The sequence below is a fragment of the Mus musculus genome, chromosome 18 (assembly GCF_000001635.26).
Source record: "Mus musculus strain C57BL/6J chromosome 18, GRCm38.p6 C57BL/6J".
Classification (NCBI taxonomy): domain Eukaryota; kingdom Metazoa; phylum Chordata; class Mammalia; order Rodentia; family Muridae; genus Mus; species Mus musculus.
In genome coordinates, this window is record NC_000084.6 from 39,905,941 (window position 1) to 39,929,629 (window position 23,689).

General features: G+C 40.6%; 1 long non-coding RNA gene across 2 annotated transcripts; it reads right to left on the reverse strand.

The window, feature by feature from the left end:
• Nucleotides 1–544: 544 nt before the first annotated feature.
• On the reverse strand, nt 545–23,493 carry Gm41708. Of its 2 annotated transcripts, XR_877348.2 has the most exons (4): nt 23,404–23,493; nt 3,965–4,035; nt 3,205–3,346; nt 545–842 (listed from the first exon to the last, which is right to left on the reverse strand). It is a non-coding gene; the product is annotated as a predicted gene, 41708 (long non-coding RNA). The 2 variants fall into 2 exon arrangements; XR_877347.2 differs by having other exon boundaries at nt 3,205–4,035.
• Between the last annotated feature and the right edge of the window lie 196 nt (nt 23,494–23,689).

Here is a 23,689-nt window from a genome sequence, read left to right on the forward strand (position 1 = left end):
GCCTAGGCTATCTAGAGTGCCCCAGATCACTTACGCTAGTCTTTGCTGTGTGTATAGAATCATTGCCAGCATGGTACTCTTCAAAATCAGCACAACTACAGAAGACTTTAGTGGATCACTGTAAGTAAAAACTGAGGCCAAAGAACTTAGAAATGGTTTAAAGTGGAGCCCTTCAGTTTGTCTATGAAAAACTAAGGCCAACTCCTAAAGAGAAAATGTTTGTTCAACGTTGCTGAGAAACAGCAAGCACTCAGAAATCCTGATCCAGGAACTCTGCTTCTGCAGGCGTGCCTGTCTTCAGCATGGGCATACATCTATAGTGACTTCACTTTTTATTAACTAGAGTTAACTTCTTAAATATTCCTTTTCAAAAGCCCCCATCATCAAACACAAAAGAAGGGCGTTTGCATTGAATGTGAAATGCCCAGAGGATCAGGCTTTCCTTTTCCCACAGATCAAATAGATGGTGTCAGAACTTGTACCTTACAAGCCGTTTCTAAAGGGACTGAAAGGATGTTCTTTGCTCTCTGAAAGCTAGTACTTGATGTCAAAAGAAAACTCACACATACTTCTTGAGTTCAAAGACACCAACTAATCATGCTCTTGCTACTGAACTCCTGGGGTAGACCACAAATACGTTGCACGCGTGAATACTAATTACTGGCTGGATGCTGCGGCTGGTGGAGAATATGCTCAGCTTCCCCTCAGCACTTGACCTTGACTCTTCAGTTCCAGTCTTGCATCGCCAATAGTCGTGTAGGTCATAGCTCCTGTGCCTTCTTGCTGAGTTTCTAGAGACGAAATCATTCTAGATCTCTCTTCTACTCAAAGTCCTCTGGTAGCTTTAATATAAATTCAAGTACAATTAGACTTCCATATCACATAAAGTCTACCTTCATGGGTTCAATCAACAATGTATTGATATTACTTGAAAACAATTGTATCTGCACTGGGCATATAAAGACACTTGCCGTTGTTATTCTTTAACCAATAGAATTTAACTCTTTGGATGGCACTTACAATGGTTTAGGTACTATAAATAATCTAAAGGTGATTTAGGGTATAAAAGAGCACATACACAGGTTCTATGCAAACATGATGCTATGTCCTGTAAGAATTTTGTGTTTGGGGTATCTATAAAAGTCCACCCTATCATCGTCATGGCATTTTATTTAGTTTGCAGTGCATTTCAACAACTAAAGTTATCTTGGGAATCAACTTTTGTGTGATTTGAAATATCTGCTCTATGAGACTACAGATACTATCTTGTTTCATCTTGTTCTCTATTGTTTTGCAGGTTCTAGAAGACAACCTACACACAGTGCATGGAATACACACTGGTCCATAAATAGTCTGTTTTGTTTTTTTGTTTTTGTTTTACAGAGAACAAGAAAAATATACGTCTAGTTTCTAAATGAGATTCTATAACCAGGAAAGCCACTCATATGTGGCTGAGGGAAAAGCAAACTCTTGGCTAGTTAATTGTATCTTTAAGTCTCACTGCTACTTTTAATGGTGATAGAAAAAAATTCAGAGCTTAAAGAAGTACCCGTCCTTATTTTTTGTTTGCTTTTTAAAAGATGGAGTCTTCCTGTGTATCCCAGGCTGTTCTTGAATCTGATATTCACTTGTATATCATCATCCCTTGTGCTTAAATTACAGGTGTGGACAGGTAAAATAGTCCATTTTTAAAAGATGATTTTATTTAATTTACATTTAGATGCATCAATAGTAAAACATAAAAATAAAAACAATGGATAGAAATAACAAATGGTTTCATAGCACGTGGGTGACTTTGGAGTCGTGGTAGTTGATTGCTGCCTGAGCCCATCCCCCCTTAGAGGTATTCCAAGAATGATGAATCCCCTATGTTAGCTGTGGTTCTGCTTAGAAGTGGCTATGTGACAGTGAGTTCTAGTCCTTTCTAATTCTGCAGTAGACTGACACCCTTGGAGAGTGTGGTTTAGTTGAAGTATAAAACCATCTAGGTTGGCCAGGATGGCCACTTTGACTTCTGTGCAACGACGATATACAAATGGCGAAAGCGCTGCCATTTTTAGCTTGTGACATGGAACAGACAGAGAGCATAACACCTCCAGGATTCAGTTCTCTCATTCTTAATGTGGCTGAGACCATTAAGGATCCCATTATAAAGTCTAAGCAAAGTCCATTTATTTACACTATACAAATACATGGTTGTTTGTGAGATTCTGTCAGCCTCCAGACCATATGATTATTTCTGTGAGCTCTAAATCTTGGCTTTATTCTTAATTCTGCTGACAATTTTGGGGTTGAGGAGTGGCTGGAAAGCTATGAAGAAAGTACAGAGGCCTCTCCCTGCAACACACACTGTGGATCCTCCATGTTATTTTTCAAATGACTTGGCTCATTCTAGAATTTGTCTGGAATTGGGGTTTAGCTAAAGACTGTTAGAGCAGAGGTTGGTAGACATATTAGCTTGATGCAGGGAAGGTAAACAATAGTTTCTCAGGGACTGAGATGTCAGGCTTTGAAGGGACCATATGTATATTTCTATTTCCAAGTTCATGAGCCTTTCATCTTCTGGCCAATGTTCAGATGTGTTGCTGGTTTTTCATAAAACATTCAAATGCAAAAGAAGGCAGCAGGGAAATAGAAGCTGAGCAAAGTGGTAAGAAATTCTTTAAGAAGTCCAGGCGCCACTAGGGAGGGAGAGGGAACAGGGAAAAGGTTGTGCTGACTGACAAGTGATGGAAAATCACTGAACCATAATAGACCTCACTTGTATTGACATGCGCTAGCTGAAGTGAGCAGCTGGGTAAAGCTGCCGAGCATCTTATTTTGGGGTTTGGCAGTGGACTGGGCTCTATTTGTGAAGCAGACAGCTATGACAGGATTTTACAGGTCTAATGCTGAGCAAAAATGTAGTTTGTTTAGCCCAGGGGCAGAAGTCTTGCAATGGACCATTGCCTTTGTTAGACATCACTGTCAAGGAGGGGACACACTGCTGGCTCCTCTTTCACGTGTTGTGGCTCTAGAGATGTTGTGAGCTTGTAGTGTTTAGCCTAGTCAGGCATCTAATGTAGCAGTGTGATTGGGCAGGTGCAGTGCCAAATCTGATCATTTACACACACAACTTGAACCAGAGAGAGGAAAGGGGAGGAGAAAGAGAGAGGAGGCTTTACATAATGGTGCTTTTTCTGAACGCTGAGCTGAAATACTTACTCTAGCAACCACTGTGCTAAATCTTCCATGTGGTTACTCTGTGGGATCATCTCAAGAACCCTCTGGGACTGCTTCCGTTAGCATCCCTTCCTCTCTGTCACGGGTGGGCAAACCTCAGTTTGGGATGGAGACATGTAGTCATCTTCGCTGAAAAGTAATTAGCTAGTCATAGAACCAACTCCACAGCATGACTATGCCTGGCATGCTAGCCCGTACTCCGCCCAGGTCCAATTGCTCTATATTAACCACATGTATCTCAGAAGCTGGGGAACCTTTGGATCCAATTCTACTCTGGAGACTTAGGTCCTGAGTCTTCAGTGATGGCTACCTTGCTCTCATTGCCTCCACATGGTGTAAACATCACTGTAGTTTGGACTTTCCCCACTAGTAGCTGGCTCACTTAGGGTTTGTTAGTATGCTGTGGAAGACTACTTACTTGGAGTTAGATAATTCATAGAAGGAGAAAAAGAAAAAAAATGGCTTATTTCTGGCCCCCATAATCTTAGGAAGAAAACTAGGTTAATGTGCCTAATGGAGAGGATGAAGCCAGTGGAAATCCCATTCTGTGCTCTCTTCCAAAGCCAGAACCAAATGTTCAGCCCTTAGAGGGAGTGCCACCTCTCTTTCCTTTTAGTCTTATATATATAGGCTGAAAAAAATTAGACCTTGGTTTTCATGCTGTAGTTACTTTTCTAACTGCTGTGACAAAAACAACCCAAGGAAAAGAAAGTCAAGGAAGTAGGGGCTTATTTTAGCTCACGGTTCCAGGGGACCGTCCACCATGGCCGTAAAATAGGTGGCAGAAGCTGGAGGCAGCTTTTCAAATCGCACCTGTAATCAGACACAGAGGGTGACAGCTTAGGCACCGTGGCAGGCTTTCCCTTTTTAAATTCTGGCTAAGGACTCTAACCCATGGAACGGTGCCACCCACAGTGACTGTGGATCTTTTCACCTCAATAGATTTAACCCATCATAGTCTTCTCCGGAGATCTGACTCATAGGTGATTCTAGATCCTATTAAATCAACAAGTAACCATTACACATACTTTAATTTAGTATATCATGTAATTATAAAATAGACAATAAGTCACAGTTTCATAAGCAGTGTCTACAACCTATTACCAAAGGAATCTCAGATTTTCAGACTGTCTTTAAAATACTGTAAAAATATTGGAAATCATTTATGCTGATTGCTACTCAGTAATTATGGTAGCCATTAAAACTTCTACTATATTTTTTATGGGTACAGAGATTTTTTTTTATGGGCACAGATTTTTTTTTCGAGACAGGGTTTCTCTGTATAGCCCTGGCTGTCCTGGAACTCACTTTGTAGACCAGGCTGGCCTCGAACTCAGAAATCCACCTGCCTCTGCCTCCCAAGTGCTGGGAATAAAGGCATGCCCCACCATGACTGGCTATGGGCACAGATCTTATTTGTGTCTGTGTGCTTCTATCCCAATGAAAATAATTTGAGAATTATGTTATTTTGAGAATTGTGTTTAAATATAGTTGATTTCCTTTTAAACCATCACCCACAACCATTAATTTTACACACACACACACACACACACACACACACACACACTCACACACATTTTACTGAAAAGAGTGATAAGTTTTGCAGAGATCCAAAGGAATACATAGCATTAAAGCAAGACAAAATACAGAAAACAAAACAAAAAAAGGAAAAAGGAAAATCAAATTCAAAAGAAGAAAAAGAGATCAGCTGCCTCATTTAGAAATATTTTATGAGTATTCTCACTTAAACTACACTCTATCACTTGGAGTAGAGAAAGAGCTGCTATTATTTTCCCTGCCTAAAGTAAGAGGACACTGAGACATCATGAGTTTTGGGGCGTTTCCCAGGGCAAATCTACTGTCATGTGCTGACTGTGCTGGTTGTGTGGATTCTCCTTTGCCAGCTCAGCTCCATGGTTCTCCATGCATCACAAGGAGAACGGCTGGAGATTATGGAGTTCTTCTGTCCCATGGAGGCCAGACTCCAGACAAGGTCCTGTAAAAAGAAGCACCCTATGAGCTATTGACATAAGAAAGGAGAAATTCCTGGCCCTGCCAGCAGTAATAAATAGGTTCATGTTCAGGGAGTTGGTTGGACTTACGTTTTGGGGCACTGGCTTCAGTGAACTAAAGTGTGGTTTCTTCAGTTAGACCTAGCTGTCTACTTGGCTGCTGTCTGTGTAATTTCTGTAGCTTTCTAATCTTTGGAAAGCTGTGATTTTCCTTGCTCCTCCTCTGGTTTATAGAAAGATTTAGTGAATGGCTGAGCTAAACCCCTCCCAGTTTCAGAGTATCTTTCATCCCAAAAGAACTATATGCTTATGACAGACCAGGAACAAAGAATTTAATAGCAGAGTTGGGGTTCTTATAAAAATAAAAACAAACAAACAAACAAACAAACAGGTGAAGCTATGCACAAAATTCTGAGATACTACTAGAAAAAAAATGACTAAGGCATAATGCCCTAGGCTAGACCTAGTGGGGCAGCCTTTACCTTCTCAGTAGAGAGAGCTAGAGAAGGTCGGTTACAGAAACCCAGAGAGAGGTGTTTCCTTGTCAGAGTTCCTCTGTGCAGGGTAGGAACTAGCAATAAACACTGTTTCTCAGCTCTCTTACGGCATTATAGCATTCTGCCTGCTTGCTTCAAGAAGTCACTCTACACTGCCATAAGAAGAAGCTTGGAATAGCGAGCAGGGGAGGGAGGGTCACAAAAAATGGGAGGAAGGTGGGAACAAGGTGTTGATGTACTCAACAGACAAAATATTCGCCTATGAGAAAATTTAAATGAAATGAAGTGAAATGAAATAAAAATTCCTTCTGCTAGGTTCAAGCCTTGGAAGAGAAGTAAAGCAATGTGAGCTACAGGTAAGCAAGCATGGTAAATATTTGACAGTCTTTCCTTTGCCTACCTTACAAAGCTAGTCATTCTGTTATGTCCTATGTGGTCATACCTTAAAAACAAAATGAAACAAAACACAAAACAACAAAAAATTCATGTAATATGCTCCTTGAATTTAAAAATACTTGATACAATTTAATTTAGTGAATGCTGGTGATGGCTTTGATTTTTGAAGCCTCTTGGAGAAGAGAACAGAAGAGAAGAGAAGAGAAGAGAAGAGAAGAGAAGAGAAGAGAAGAGAAGAGAAGAGAAGAGGAGAGGAGAAGAGAAAAGCTTTGCATGACCATTAGACCTCAGGTACTTCTGCAGAGCTGCTGGTCCTCTGTGCCTGATGGAAACTGCCCAGAGTACAGAAATCCCTAGTGACTCCAGCTTTGATCTCTCGCCTTGAGCATGTGCCATCTCTTTGTGGTACTTGCACCAACATCAAACCTTGCTTTCAAGGGCAGTTTTAACGAGGTGGATTGGGCTGGGTGTTTCAGGCCATGGTTTTCAACTTCTAGCATCTGCAATTAAGAATGATAATCACTTACAAGGGAATAAAGATGAGCTCAAACATTGAACACATGTAGATGTTTGGGCTACAGGGAATCAATCTGTCCATTAGAATGCTAATGAATGCAGACTATCCCCATTCCTAATGAATTGGTTAACTAAACAGAGAGGCTGGGGTGAGACACAAGCATGATTATTTAACATAGAAAAATCAAGAAGGTCGGATGAATAGCAATTACATAATTAAAAAAATAAACAACATTTGAGTCTCAATTAATCCTTATTGGTAGTTCAGAAACATCCACCCGAATCTATTCCAATTCATTGCAAACTGAGCCTTTCAAGCTAAAACAATTTTAACACTTGGTCTCTAATATAAATCTCCTAATTAAAAATGTTCAAGATCAAGATGATACATTGAACTAGAAGAGCAAGGGCAATTAAGAAACTAATTTGGTCAAGTGAAAGTATATTATTTTTCTTGTTCAAATATAAAGGTTCTATTGCTTGAATTCAGTGTGTTATTCTGAAATAAAAACAAAACAACAACCAATTATTTTATTCTTGAATTGTAATGAAGACTTTGAGGGTAGCATATTAAAAAACCCATAGTCCTGTTAAAAGTACAGAACTGAGTATAGGACTATGTTTGCTAGGACAATAGAAGCAATAGGGTTGAGTTTGTCTGTGCGCGTGTGTGTGTGTGTGTGTGTGTGTGTGGTCTGTTTGTCTGTCTGAATTTCTGTGTATTTGCCTATCTGTGTCTCTACTGGGAGGTTTATTTTAAGGAATTGGCTCACAACTGGAAGTTAACAAGTCTCACATCTTCAGGGTAGGCTAGCAAGCTAGAAAGCCAGGAAAGACTATATTGCAACTGATGGTCTAAGGCAATTTAAAGGCAAAGTTGCATCTTTTATTGGGGGCCAAGGTCTTTTCACTTAAAACTGTCAGCTCAAGTGTTGGGATATGTTGGTAGAATGCTTGCCTCACAAACACAAAAACCTGAGTTTGGATCCCTAATACCAATGTAAAAAGCCCGCCATGATATTTTACATTTGTGGTGAGAGCATTTCCTACCCAAGTATGAGGACCTGAGTTCAAACTTCCAGCACCTATTTTAAAACCTCAGCATGGCCAAGTGTTCCCTGTAACTCCAGTGCTATGGGGGTAGTGGAGACAGTATTGTAAGAGTCTGCTGGTTTCCAGCCTAGCTCTAAGTTCAGTGAGAAACCCTTTCTCAAAGGAATAAGGGGAAGGAGGTAAGAGTAGGGAAGTTGATCAAAGATGAGAAAGCTCTTCTGGACTCTATGCGCACACAGGCATAGGCACCCCTTCCCCCGCCCCCAAAACATGTTGTTCGTGACTAGGTGAGGCCACATCCACATTGTAGAGGGGAATCTGTGTACTAAAAATGTGTTGATTCAGTGTTAAGAACATCACAGTAATATCTACACTGATGTTTGCCGATAACTGGACACTGTGGCGTAAAAAAATTGATGCAGGGACCTAAATATGTAGAAACTGAATTGAAGATTGTTCACTTTCTATACTGATTTTGACATAATCGGTCTGTGATGCAAATGAGGCATTAGAAATTTTAAACTGCCCATTCAACACTCCTCTACATTCCTGCCTAGAATTCTTTCAGAGCGTAACCATCCTTTATCTGTGGTCTCACCTTCTGCTACTTCAGCTACCTTTGGGAAGCTATGTTGAAAAAAAATATTGAATAGAAATTTTTAGAATATGCATTCTGCAAATTTTAAATTGTATGCTGTTCTGAGCAGCGTGGTGAAATCCAGCAGCGGGTTTTGATCTGTGAGGAGGTGAGTGGTTCTTTTGCCCTTTGCATCCATATTGTATATACTACCTGCCTGTCAGTCCATAATGTCTGTCTTGAGTATCAGGTTGGGACAATGTTGAGTTTAAGAACCCTTATCTTATTATCTAATGCACATGAGTAGAGAAGCTGGCAGTGTATATGAGCCAGAGAGAAGCCTAGGTATATCTTTAAGGAAAAAGATGAAAGTTTTCATCTTAAGCAACGATAAGATCATGTGTTGAGGTGGTGTGGTGGTTTGAATATGTTTGGGCCATGGGAAGTGATGTGACCTTGTTGAAGGAAGTATATCACTGTGTAGGTAGACTTTGAGGGTTCCTAGTGCTCCATCTCTGCCCAGTGTGGAAGAGTCTTCTCCTGGCTGCCTTTAAATCAAGATGTAGAACTCTCAGCTTCCTTATCTAGCACCATGTCTGCCTGCTCACTGCCATGCTTCCCACCATAATGATAATAGGTTGAATGTTTGAAACCATAAGCCAGCCCCAATTATATGTTTGTCCTTATAAGAGTTGCCTTGGCCATGGTGTCTCTTCACAGCAATGAAACCCTAACTAAGACAGGTAGGCTAAGAGAAAATCTTCTATATGTGAAATTATAAAGAAGGAAAAATGAACTGAATTAGCTTTGCTATTGCATCTCAGACTTTAAAAGTCAGGGCTGTAGCACATGATGAACACTTAAGAAGAAAAAGGCATTAATCATAGAGTCCAATGCTGCCTGTGGCTTTGGATCCTTTGAAGAGTCTCTGAGTGCATTTCCCATCTATTCCAAGACAAGAGGGACCATTTTATAGTGACATTTGAAAACCAATACCCAGAAGTCTGGACATTATAAATCATTTCTAAAGTTAGGAATTCAAGAAAGGAAAGAAAATCACAGTCAACCTCGAGAATTTCAAGACAAAACAAAGGAAATTCCCCAAATTAAAGAGGGTGAGAGAAAACACACGTGATCATCATCATCATCATCATCATCATCATCAGCAGCAGCAGCAGCAGCAGCAGCAGCAGCAACAACAACAACAACAACAAACTCTCCTAGTCAAGGAAAAGGTGAAATTTGATATCAAACCTGGCTCCTTCCTCAATCCTCCCAGGTACAGCTAAACTTTGAATTGCATCATACCTGAACATCCCTGCCATTCTCTACCACCAAGCACTAATTATTACCTGTTAGCAAATCACATTTTCAAAATACCATCTGGTTTGCTTTCATAACATAATAGAGAAGAAAGCCTTAGGACAGAATAACAATTCTCTGGATATTTAGTTGCATGGTTTACGAGCAGTTCTAAGGGGAATTTTTTGAGCAACATTTTCCAGGGTGGGTCTGCAGAACACAGATCCTGAACTGCTCTTTGAAGAGGTTTCCTGTCTCTGTTTTAGAACGTGGTTTATAATACTCCCCATCGTTGGAGATTCATATTTTGTTTTTAGTAAATCTTGTTATTAAGAAACCTGTTTTAACCTGGTATTTCTCAAATCTACTCTGCATTCCCATTCCTCCGTGGAATCCATCTCTACATCCTAGGGAGTAAGCTGCAGACAATTCATGTAAGTGATGAAAACCTGAAAATAAAACCTTTCCAATCAGATAAGATAGCCCCTTGTTCTGCAATGCATTTAGTGAGCTAAAATATAGTCCTGGTAGATGCTTCCTTAATTCAGACTGGTCACTTCCCAACATCCTTGTCAGTAAGCTAAGTTCTCAGGGTTAAAGGCTTTGCTGATGCACCCACTCCTGAAATCATGCAAAATTCACTGCAGGGAACACCACAAAAAGAAAGAAAAAGTGTTGGCTGGCTCTGCAAAAACATAATTCATTTCCTTATTAAAATTTGATGCTGGAAGAAGAACAAAACTGCTTACGTCTTCATGGGAGAGGTACAAAGTGCCAACTTATACCCAAACTATTTTTAAGTGCTTATCATGTTTTCTCCACCTCAATTCTTCATCAGATTCCCCATCAGTCATCAAACTTTATGTCCATTCTCTCTGTCTCTGACTCTCTCCAAGTAAAAACTAAAACACAAAATTCAAAATCAAAACAATTAAAAGACTATTAAAAATGTCAAAATAAAACAAACCTCAAACTCTATTGAACTGACTTAGTTTAAAGTTACTCAAACAGTGAGTTGCTGTAGTGTGGTCAATTATGTCAATTTGCTGGGGCATGTTCATTAGAAATGAGAGTAGAAGAGCCATTCTTAGCCCTCTCAACAACTCAAGGTGAATTTTAAACTGTGTTATGCGTTGCCATGACTTAGTTCAAAAAGTAAGTTCAAGAATGGCACATGCCTATGACTAACAATCTCGGGAGTTCTTATGCAAACTGTAAAGAGGCAACCCTCCTGGTCACACAAATTACAAAAGTGCATCTACTCCTCTACTTGTGAATTGGATGTAGCCTCTGGGTTTTCTGCAGTCTCACATCTGGTCCAGGGCTTAAGACTACAGCTCCACCTTCCCTGGCTCTCTAGTTGGAGCCTCTGTGCTCAGAAGTTTAAGCATAGCTATGATGAGAGAGAAGGAAAAGAGGTGGGTTTGAGGAGAGGACAGACATTCTAGGCAGAGCTTAGTAGGAGAACAAGTATAAACTGCGGTGCTCAGTCTTGTTTCAAACTTCAGTGAGCCCCGTCCAACATTAATACATCCATGACTACTGGTAAATGTGTAGGGCTTGTATCTTGTTTCTTAGAACCTAATCTAGTTCTAGGCCTAAGTTTTCTACAAAATGAGCATCTATTTCCAATATAGTATTTTAGTAGCAGAATACCTTGAATCAAAATCAGTTGTTTTACAAACAAATATGTTAGTATATTCATTTACCCCTTACTAAACAAACAAGTTGAGTGATTTCAAAGAGTATGATGTGGTTCTAGTTGCAAAGGGTACTATGGAACACAAATTTGTTATTTATTTTGCCTTTTGGAGTTTATGTTCTGTCAGAGAAGACATTGACATACTGATGGCAGACATAATGAAGATAATAGTGGGGTCACCTGGGAAACACAGGGGTAGCTATAGACTTAGCTCTTAATGCTAACCCAATTCTAGTTCCAACACTAACCCTGACCCTAGCTCTCATCCAACTATCACCTTAACCTTCACCATGTCTCCAAAGATAGTCCTGATTTGACTTCCTTCAGCTATCCTAAAGGGATATGCATGAAAGAGGCAACGAAAGAGTTACAAAGAAAGCGTAAGCAGAGGGAATTTGGAGGATCACAGAGGAAGAAGGACTTCAAATCTGTATAATTGTTGAATAGAGAAGAGTGGTCTGAATTGAGGATAGATTTCCAGACAAAGTACACATTTTCACAGGCTTTCAGCTGTGTTATGCGTTGCCATGACTACTGAGGAGCAAAACTGAAATTGAGTAGCAGGCTAGCATAGACCAGGAGAAATACAGTAGTTGTAAGTATATGAAAGTGGTTAGATTGGAAACCTAGTTACAGGTTGGTAGTAGCTTGGTTAAATGAATACCCTTTAAGGACTAAGCAGTAGGATAGAGGGGGATGAGAGAGATGCTACCAGATACCAAGGATGATCCCCAGATTTACTACCCCCTACAAATTGTGGGGGGAACCAAATGGGAACCAAATGGTGCCATTTAATAGAGTATGCAAGTGATTATGCAGGAGCAGCAGGACCACCTGAGGAGTTAACAGAGCTCAGTTTGGATGCATTGTATCTGGATAGTCTATGAGATATATTTAAGTAGAAGCTGAAAGGACCACCGTACTATGAGTGCTCCCCTCTGACACAGACAACATCCAAACACTAATTTCCAAACACAAAGAGATCCTTCATTAAACAAGGCAAAGAGACAAGGTGGCTGAGTATAAATCAGGCAGAAAGAACAGCAAATACCTTTGCAAGTCTTAATTTTAAGAGGAAGAGAAAGAAGGGGAATGTCTATGTTAGAATGAGCTATGATGGGCTGATAAGTTCTGATTGGGTATGTTAATTAGGGTAGCCAAATGGGGATTTTTGCTAGACTGTGGGGCATTGGGCTATGTACAGACAGGTTGGTCTCTAGTTGAGCTGAGGTCTGAACCCAGAAGTCATAATTCACCTACATGACATGGTAGGCATTTCCTTATGCTCCTGGAACTCTGGCTCCTGCCTAAGTTACCCCCCCCCAGCCCCCACAAGAGAAGCATGGCTAGAAGTCACATAGACAATGGCCCAAGCTTCTGACCTTCTGCCTAAACTCCTCCCCAGTTACCTAGCAACAGTGAAGACCAGAAAAAGGGCTATTCAGCCCCTGCTTGCTCTCTTGCTCCTCTTACTTCTCATTCTCTCACTTGTCTCCCTCTTACCCCTCACTGTCACCCCCTCTCTCCTCTCTCTTTGTCTTCTCTCCTCTCTCCATTCTCTTTGTCTTCTCCTTTCCTCTCCTCTCTTCCACTTACTCTCTTTCTCTCTAGCCCCCCCTCTGTCTCTCTCTCTCTCCCTTCTCTCTTTCCCCCTGCATTTCTATAATAAAGCTCTAAAACCATAAAGAGTCTCTGCTCATCAAAATCTGCTGCACACACTCTCGCAGATGTTGGGAACCTCTTCCCTCATCCCTCTCTTCTATAACCCCGGTGGCTTTAGCAAAGTAGCTCTAGGAATCCCAGGTAGGGCTGCCCCTTGGCCACCCCCTGAAGAGTGGGTCTGAGGCTTGAATGCCCACTCAGGGCTGAGTGGAAAGTGTATGGCAGCTCTCCCATGCCTGAAAGACCAGAGAATAGGTAAAATTCTGGCAAGGTGTGGTTCTTTCCTCCCCTTCCCCTCTTCCCCAGGGCCCCCCTTTTAATTCTCAACACTGGACCTGGATGTTTTGATAGCTAGACCTTCGTTATTAGCCTCAAGAATGACTTGGGCATAAGAAAGTGGCCAAATAAGGGACTAGACCTTGGTGGCTAATTTTAGAAATATAATCAAATGGTTTAGCAAGGGAGAAGGAAAGGAAAGGACAAGACCTGCAGATGCAATGTCTGCTGTGCTTGGACCTGCTAGAGCCCTTCAGAGACAGCTACCAATAGGGATAGGCAGTTATGAAATGCTACTCAGAGAGAGGATGCTCAGAGAAAGAAGATGAGAATGTGGGTTGTTCTTAATGGAAAAGAGGAATCTGTTCAGGGATTGAGAGTTGTAAGAAGAATAAGAGACAAACCAACAATTCTGGTGACTCTGAACCCAAAAGAGAGAAGACCTTTGAAAGAGAATTTTGGCTGGAGTCTTTGACAGACAGGGATATCAGAAATAGCTATAACATGCTCATCACATTTGACAGTTTTGAGGCCACTGCTGGCTTGATCAGATAGTCTGCCAAATTGTCATTAGGATGCGATTCAAGGATCACTGAGCAAGCAGAGGGGAACTGGGGAAATGAGAAGACAGATTGGCAAGAGGCTGTAATGAAAAGGAAGGATAAGGAAGCATCAAGCTCCGACATGCTGGTGTACTGTGGGATGGGGCGGCAGAGATTCTTCACCATTGGACTGAAGAGAAGAGCTGGAGAGAACGTGGATATAATGACATCAAATAGAAAAAATAGGGAAATTAAGAAATGGAGGAGCAATGCTGTATACAAGCCCTGTAGAAGCGGAGTAGAATGGTTCAATCTAGTCTTGGATAGGATGGCCTTTTGTCATGGAGGAGCAGAGGGGAAAGAGGAGGTGCTGAGTGTGGGTATAAAATCAGAAGTAGTCGTTAGCAAAATTGAGGTCATTCTTCCTTAAAACTACATTTTCCTGAAGGAACAGGCATTGAGGATAGACTCTCACCAGTGTCAGCCAGTGCTTGGAGATATGCACGAGCAAACACCTCCCCCTGCTTGCTCAGAACCCTAGATATTTCAGCTGAATTGTATAGTCTGGCTAGTGATGTGAGGAGAGTCTCTCATTGGTTCTTAGATGGAAACATTGTTACTATGGACAGAGGATATTTGGTTGCATATTGCACTGATTGAAAATTCAAGGTAAAGATCTGAAGTATTTCATTCAGAGAACAGAAAAGAAAAAAAAAATCTACCAAGTGGCTGTGTGGGCTTCCTCCAGCTCTCCTCTTTTCTTTTTTCTGCCTCACCTTTTGCTCTCATTTTTATAAAGCATTCAACAGTCACCAAGTTTATAACACCATCTTTTATTCCTGCCCCCAGAAAGCATTCTGTTTGTTTAATTTATTTTTCTTTTTTAATCCCATCTAAATGAAACACACATACATCAAAGACTCTCACCCCTTCTTTTGGTCCTAGGAGACTGCCGAAATGCCAGCTGTTTTCAACCTATAGAAGACTGTTATAAACCACTGACTTAAGAGAGCAACTCCCCTCCACTTAGTTTTAGACTTTCCTACTCTATCTAATTGGCTTTAAGGATTTGAGAGCCCAACCTCAGACAGAACTAAGGCTGCTGACCTGCCTCCCCCCATGCAGTATGCAGCATTAGGAAAATTAAGATTATACGAAGGCTGCCACAGTTGTGAAAAGCTACCCAGATTAGGATTTCAAAAGTGCCCGAAATGACAAGTTGGCTTGGAGGAATATATGAATGGAAAAGGAGAGAGGGAGAAAAAAAAAGCCCCAGAATAGCTTCTGTGAATAGGATGACAACTTTATTACATCTCTGGTTCCTTTCCTTCCATTTCCTATTCCTCTTCATTGTCAGTGAGAAGCCTTTGGGCTTGAAAGAACAAAGTTGGCAGAAAACAAAGTCAATGAAATACTTTTTGATGTTCATGGCCACCTTGTTTAGCATCCTATGTTTACCCATAATATCTGCAAAAACATTTAGATGAATTGCACACCCCCTTAGAAGCATTACCATCCCTCACATTTTGGACTTTTTAAAAAATTACCAAAGAAACACAGTGCAAGATTCAATGAGCTTTTCAAAGTCCCCATTCTCTGTAGCTTTTGCCTGCTATTTTCTACATCTTCTCTCCAGACAATGAGTAATAATAGCTTTGGGTATTGCCTTCCACTCCTTTATAGCACCCCACACCTGACCATCCTTCAGTGTGCACTTGGCACTAAACTCAGTCATTTCCTTGGAGCATTTCCATTATCTGAGCTCTAGGGAATGTGGGGCACCACTGGCTCACCTTTTCTTCTTAGGATCCTCATTCTTTTTGTTTTCTATAACTCCCTACCTCTCTGGAATTTTCTTACCTTCCTGGTCTTCCTTCCCAATATCTGTCACTAGTCTTCACTTCTCTGTTTGTCAGTCAATTTCTTCATATATGGAACTATAGGAACTTTGGGGTAACATAAGACAATAGTCAGTACCTTCACTTTTCTGGGTAGAAAAGCAAAACACAGTAAGGAGGATGTCTATGTCACCTCAGAGGTAGAGCCAGATAAGTAACTGCCTGACTCAGACTCTAAGAGATCAACAACCCACAACTGTTGTGTCTGGGTTTTGTTTTATTTTTGTTTTTTCCTTCTTTGCTAAGTCTTTTCCTTTTCCTATTGATGGATTAACAGCACAATAACAAAGTAGACAATCATTATAATTCATTAATTTTTACTTTGGGGGTTATAATTTAATTCCATTTCTCCCTTCACTTTCCTTCCTCCAACCTCTTCTGTATACCTCTCTCCACTCTCCTTCAAATTCATTTCTTCTTTTTTCACTATTTGTTATTGTGAGCACATATGTATCTATTTTCATATTTATTCCCTAAACATAACCTGTTGAGGTCATAGAATGTTATTTGCATGCATGTTTTCCCGGCTGACCATTTGGCAGGAGACCAAAAATGTGTGCACTCTCCTAGGAACGAATACCTCTTGCACTCCAAGCAACCCTCAGTTGTCCAGAGTTCTTTGGGTAGGGTTGAGACCTCGTGTGCTTTTCCCCTGTACAGTTGGATTCCAAACAGTCAACATAAAAACTACACTCTCCTCTTGAAGGGAATAAGGGATAGCTTACTGTGGAGCTATTTCGAGTGACTATGACCCAGATCTAAGTTGCTCCAAATTCCATGTTCTAACACGGAAGCAGTGTCATAGTTTCAGAGAAAGAAGAAAGCCATACATGAATCAAGACAAATTTAAAATATATTTGTGAGTACATTAGATGCAGGTACAGTGAGATTGGAAAGCTTTTGTTTTAGCCCAAGATGCTATCTGATGAATTTCTTAGCTTTTGGGTTGGCAGGAGCTAGTAGCTTGCTAAGTTAGTAAGTAAATTCCAAAAGGTTTATATTGAGTAATCACAAGAAGTATATTCCTACATAGAAGTGCAAGGAATGGCTGTTCAGAAGGGCTATAACTAGGCAAAGATAAGGTAATTTGCCTGAGGACCTGCACTATTCTGGTCTCTCCTCAGTACTAATATTATTCAGTCAGTCTCTGCAAAAATAGTTCTTTTCAGGAGCTCTCATTCCTAGTTTCCCCTATTTGGGCAAGCATCACATTCACTCCTGCATCCACGTTCAGAAAACATTGAGGAAGTGAAAGATTTTACAAAGTAGAGAATCATGAAGTGTGCTGTGAGATGGTGTCTCCTAGAGATGTCAGAAGCTGTATATTCATAAGGTCTCACCAACATGACCACCCAAACACGAACTGAATAAGGACAAGGACAGCATCAATGACCCAGTCTTAAAAGTCCTCTGTGGCGGCCAAATGTTCTGACTAGGAATTCATTTGAGGAAGTCAACAAACCACAGAAATGTTTTAATTATCCAAAGAACACAGGCAAGCACAAAGACTGGGACAATGATAACATGCACAAAAAGAGAGCTACAGTTCTGTGTGATGAAGCTTCTCCCAAGGTCATCCAGGGAGCTCTAGGCCTGGGGAGCAGCACTCACCCAAACTCACCTCCGGGTGTCTTCCAGATTTAGGAAATCATGGACTCAAGGCCATCATGCCAGAAAGAGCTAAGGATCAGATGTGGCAAAGCTCATGAAAGAAACCACAGAACTCATTGGGTGACTTGCCTTCCCACAGAGTTCAGGCCACTGAGGACAGACAAGTCCATCAGGAAGATGATAGAGCAGCACACTGGGTGATAGGTTCCTGCAAGCCACGAACCAGGGGCAGCACATATACTTCAGCTTCTTAGTGTCACCTCCCACCAGGTGTTGGTCCATCCCTGAATGTTAGGGTTGAACAATGAGTTTTTATTGGGTCTAGACTTCCAGAGGAAGATGTTTTCCCTGGTTATCAGTACTTCTGGCACCTGCAGAAGGAGGAGGTCTTTGCAGCCTATCTCGGCCATCTTTAGGTATACAAGTGCCCAAACCACTCCTTATCTGACAGAGGGAAGAAGTCTCATTTCTTCTTCTGTTCTTCATAATAAATCCAGAAGTGAATCTTCATGGAGATAGACAAGAGTAGTTTCTGCTCTGACAAAAAGCCCCCAGAGCTCCACAGTACGGAGAGATCAGGCAGGCATGACTTGACTCTCACACATCTTTTCACATACTTCTTCTGCTTTTACATTCTATTCTACATGACCCAGTTCCATTTTCCATCCTCTTGTATCTCAGAGTCTCTGCATGTGGTTACCTCTCTGCTTAGAATTCTGGCCCCTCACCTCCCTTCCTATTCCTTTGTTTACAGGCTAAGGAATATTCTTTTCTTAGATATATCCCTGAGATACTCTCCTCTGTCAAAAGCTGTCCCTCTCCCTTTGAATATCACCTCTTTGTGTATCACAAAATACTACCAGTGTGAGTTAAAAAGTACCTGCATTTCTGTGTCATGATTACATGTCTCAGAGACTCTAAAGACGTTACCACAATGTTCTTAGATTTAATAAGTACTTTCAGCAATGTGGATGGATACAAAATTAACATACAAAGATCAGTATTTTTCCTATACACAAAAAGAGAGACCTTGAGAAAGAAATAAAGCAAATTTCATTCATGGCTGCAACAGAAAGGTAACTTTAAGCTAAATGTAGTGAAGGTGGCGAAAGACTGCTATGACCAAAAACTTCAAAATGCATAAAATTCACAAAGGTGCTAGAAGGTTGAAGGACTGCCCATGCTCATAGATGGAAAGATTTAATGTTTTGACAATGCCTGCACTGCCAACAGCCATCTACAGATGCAATGCAATCCCCATGAAATACCCAACTCCATTTGTCAGAGAAATAGAGAACACAATCTTAAAATTCACGTGGAATCACAAAATCTCCTGGATAGCCAAAGCAATTTCAGACAAGAAGAAAACCACTGGAGGTATAACCACATCTGACTCCAAGTTCATATATATACAACAGATCCATAATAATCAAAATATCCTGACATTCATACCAAAACAGAAATGTAGACAGATGGAATAGAATACAGGATCCAGTTACAAAACTACACAGCCACAGCTAGGGCTACCCGAGCTTTTAGAAAAATGCTAAATTATGCATGTGAGAAAAGAGCTGCTTCAATAAACAGTTCTGGGAACACTGAGTATTCACACACAGGAGGGTGAGACTACATCCCCATGTCTCACCCTATAGGAGAATAATTCCAAGTGGGTGAAAGGCCTTAATGTAAGACCCAAAACTCTAAATCATTTTCGTAAGAGATACAGACATAGGCAAGAAGCTTCTGAACAGAAAATAATGCTGACATTGACAGATGGAACCTCATGAAATTAAGTCATGTTTACACCTCCAAGGAAACAGTGAGAAGCCTGCAGAGGGGGAGAGAAATATTTGCCAGTTATATATCTGATAGAGGGTTAATACCTTCCAGAATGAAAAGCAAAACAAAACAAAACAAAACAAAACAAAGAAATAATAAAATAAATTGGCAAATGAATAAACATGAAAATTATTACCATGACTAACCAAAGAAGAAATGAAAGTTGAAAACACATTGAGATCTCTTCCACTTTACTTCAGTGAGACCAACAGGTCAATAAGAAAACAAATAACAAATGCTGGCAAAGTGAAGAAAAGGGCAGAAGCCCTGAATATGCTGTGGGTGAAAATGTAAACAGCCATTGTGGAAACTGTATGGGGATCTGTCAAAAATAAAACGAAATATAAATCTAACATATGACCACTTCTGAGTATTCACCTGAAAGAGTCCAAGTGAACATGTCACAGACACACTTATGCATCAGTGTTCACAATATTTCACAGTAGCTAAGCACTGGAACCAAGCTATCCATCCACATCAGCAGAGGAGTGGAGAAAGAGAATTTAGTGAGTGAAAATTGGGAGAGTATGGATTATGAGATTATGCTTGAAGTATCTTATGTGCATGCACGAAAATGTCCTTAATAACCTAGTACCATGTACAATTGACATACAGCAATAATATTTACAATATTATTTCAAAAATCTGTTTTTTATGTTGATTCTCACTTAGTTTTGTTTCCTTAGCATTATTCTCCAAGGCTGACTCACAATACACAATTAATAGTTTTGGGAAAGTGATCAATGGCTACAGTTATTGAGACCTTTCATGGTAAAGGTTGGAACTAAGCAAGATGCAAACTCTAGAGCCAGAACTACAGCAGTCATTTGGGTTTCTGTGAAAATCTAGAATACGATTTTTTTTTTACAAGCAAATCATACTGGAGACATTTTATTAACTTAAGAGTCCCTCTTCTTCAATGACTAGCTTGTGTCAAGCTGACATAAAACTAAGCAGCACATCAGGTGGACAAATTCTGGTAGAGCAACTGGCAGCTTGTTGATGCTGAGATAATCAGATAGACGGGTATTTACACTTGGGTGGAGTTAAGGATGAGTCTTTTTATTCTTGCTAATTACTCAGTTTATATTGATATCTATTAATTTCAAGAATACAAACTTTTGAAGGCTTTTATAATGTAGATACTAACCTACTCCATGTAGAGCTGTGCTATTCAAGGGGCAAAATCTCACCTAACAAATGGATTAATGTTCATGTGCACAATATTTGCACAGCTGCAAAATGTTCGCAAACAATATGTTTGAGCTTCACTTTCTTTATTCAAGACATTTGGTGACCAGGTGACAACATTAAAGCTGTCATACAAAGCATGGGAAAATTGTGGAAAGCGCTACGTCCATTAAAAACCATTGTTTCCGGAAATCCTTTGAAGAGTTTGTTTCTTTATTGGGAGGGGCTGTGGGGAAGCACTCTTTTTAGTTTAGCAAGCCCTTTAGCAACTGTCATGAACCAGGGGAAATATCAGTCTGAATAGCCAGGGTTCTAAACAATCAGTTGTGTATCTGGGCAATTCCTGATCTGCTAAAACAAAGCCCTGTGGAGTCTCTCCTGAAGCCTGTTATTTCAGCTCAACTTCTGCATGCTCTGACCACCTTACCAAATAGAGAACCATGCTGTTGAATTTGAGAGGACTCAGTTTTATTCTACCTTAGAATATTAGTAGAGAGATCATAAGAGATAGAGGTCAGGAAAGACTAGAGCAAACCAGTGTCATCAGGACATGTAAGGACCATTGTGCTCATAAACTTGGACTCATGAACTTGCAGTAGCTGTGCAAGATCTGAAGAGCTACTGAAAGTTAATGGCTTCTGGGAAAGTCAATGTTCTTTAACAAGATTCTGGTACCTCCAGTAGTAGCCCCACACCTGTGAATAAAAGTACAGAACAAATTGGACACAGTGCATTATATAGGAGGAGAAAAGAAGGGGAAGAGAAAAAGGAAGAGGAAGTAGAGGAAGAAGAGGAAGAGGAAGAAGAAAAGAGAAAAAGAAGGAAGAGGAGAAGGAGGAGGAGGGGGAAGGGATGAGAGGAAGAGGAAGAGGAAGAAGAGGAGGAGGAGGAGGAGGAGGAGGAGGAGGAGGAGGAGGAGGAATTGAATGGGTCTGGTTGGAATTAAAGGGATTCCTGGGGAGTGAATATGGTCAACCTACATTGAATGTATGTGGTGGTTTGAATGAGCTGAGCTGAGATGGAGTTTTTCTGGCTGGCTTTGGAATGTTACTTTTTGGAATGATAACACGTATAATGTGCATATACTGAAAGTGTGTAATTTTCCTTTTGATTTTACAGGAGATTACAAGGAAGAGATTGACTTGGGTTTCAGAAAAGACTTGGGACTTTTAAACAGTGTTGAGACTATGAAAGACTGTAGAGATTTTTGACATTGGACTAAATGCATTTCGCATATGACAACGGGGGTTTGGCATAGAAGGTGGTGCTTTAAGATTTCCTCCATATACCCAAGCATCTTGAACCTAAATTGCCTCTGTCTGCGCAAGATTAGGGGATGTGTGCTTGCAGGAGGAAGTTCATGACTAGAAGCAAGTTTTGAAAGTTTAATGACTTGGACCATTTTGAGTTTGCTTTCTCTGTGTCCTGCTTGTTGTTTGAGATACATTCTCTCAGCTCTCAGCTTCCAGCTCCAGCCACCATGTCTGCCACCTGCTTTTCCTGCCACTACCAATCTTAACCCAGAACCAAAAACCCTAAAGAAATTTTTTTCTGAAAGTTGTTTTGACCGTGGTGTTTAATCAAACCAACAGGAAAGTAACTAATATAATGCTTGTATGGAATTCTCAATTATATAACATTTGTCAGTTATATAATAAATATATAAATTCTTTATACTTCTTTAAGACTGGAGGATGAAAGAACTGGCCTTAGGTGAGAAACACTCTCAATGTCGAGTGAAGTGAAGTGAGGGGGAATGAGACCAAGGGTTCCAGGTCAACACTGACAGTGTGCAATGGCCACGTGCTCCAAAGTGAATTTCTGTCGGTAAAAATATCTGAGAAGGTCCAAACCAACATATTTTAAATCTTCAATGTGGCATACTGAGAATTTCAAATGCCTCACAGCCCTAGTGATCCTCCATGCTGTGGAAGCTCTTTAATACATAATGCACTCCTTTGTACTTCTTTTGCAGTTTTTTTTATGTTGAAACGCCACAAAAATCATAGACAAGAAGTGCATGAAATGAAAAAGGTCTGAAATAAAAAAAAAAGAAACAACTACATAGGGATGGAAAATAACTTTAAAATTCAAGACAATTAAGCACCCAGTGAGAGCAACTGCAGAGGCTTAGGTGAGCTGGCTTAACTCATTCTCACATCAGAACCTTTATTAGGCAAACAGCTATGCTTATATTGTGGGTTATGGAAACAGGCATTCAGAGAAGTGATGTAACTTGGTAAATTAACATAGCTAGTCAATGCTCATGCCCACACAGTCATTCAGTTGTCTGATGGAGTAGAATGGTACCAGGCCCTCTATCTTTCTCATTTAGAAATTCGAGGCTCAATGTCATCACCTGGCTATGTGTACCAGAGCCAGATTCAATCCAAGGCTACCTGACACTAGAGCCCATGCTTGCAAATGACTAAACCAAAGAGGTGTCTATGAATTGACAGACATTCATGTTAGAAGTGACAGCCAGGGTTATTTGACCTCTAATTACTATCCATTGAGCATTGCTCAAAGGGGATAGCAACACATACTTGAAAGTTTTGTCATCAAGAATTCAGACTACCTTGTAAAGCTTCAAGAGTCTTACATGTTTGGCATGTATTATAGTGACCTCCCAACACCTTCCAGTTACCATTATTTACTGAATTTTGTGCCGAGCATTGTGCTGGGTACTTTACATGTGTTAGCTTATTTAGTTCTCACTTAAGCCTCATTACTTAGATACCTATGCTTATTCTATTGGTGTGGAAATCGATGCTTAGAGGAGCGATGTACCATGATTAAACAACCCACAGCTTGCCAGTGCCCAAGGCTCCACAATTATTCAGTTGTTTCTTGGAGTAGCATGACACTAGCCTGGATTATTTTTTTTCTCTCATAGAAAATTCCGTCAAAAAGAACAGAACAGAGCCCAGCCACAGCAGAGAGAGGATTGACATCCTCTTGCTGACCCCTTCCTGGGTTTGGTGAGCTCCTATCCTTCTGGTGTTTCTTGCCTTAGCTTTGTAGGCAAAGAGTTTGCACCTCTGCATTTACAACCTTGAACAGACAAACTTAGAGCCGCAGCTGAAAGGGAGAAAACACATACTTACGTGCACTTATTGAGCTCCTGCAGTGTTCCCCCGAGACACATAAAGTATCCCCATCTGAAGTGGCTTTCCAGCTGGCCCACTGACAGGCTCAGTCACTGCACAAACTCTTTCCTTGTCCCTGTTTTTCCTGATGCTCCTCCCATGGGCGAGCTGGCACACACAGCAAGGATCTAACAACTGGCTCATTAGTTTAGGCCTTGTAGATTATTCAGACTGGGGGTTGAGGGTGGGAGGGGAATTCACACTGAATCTAAAGAAAACTATTGGAACAAACTGACCATGCAGA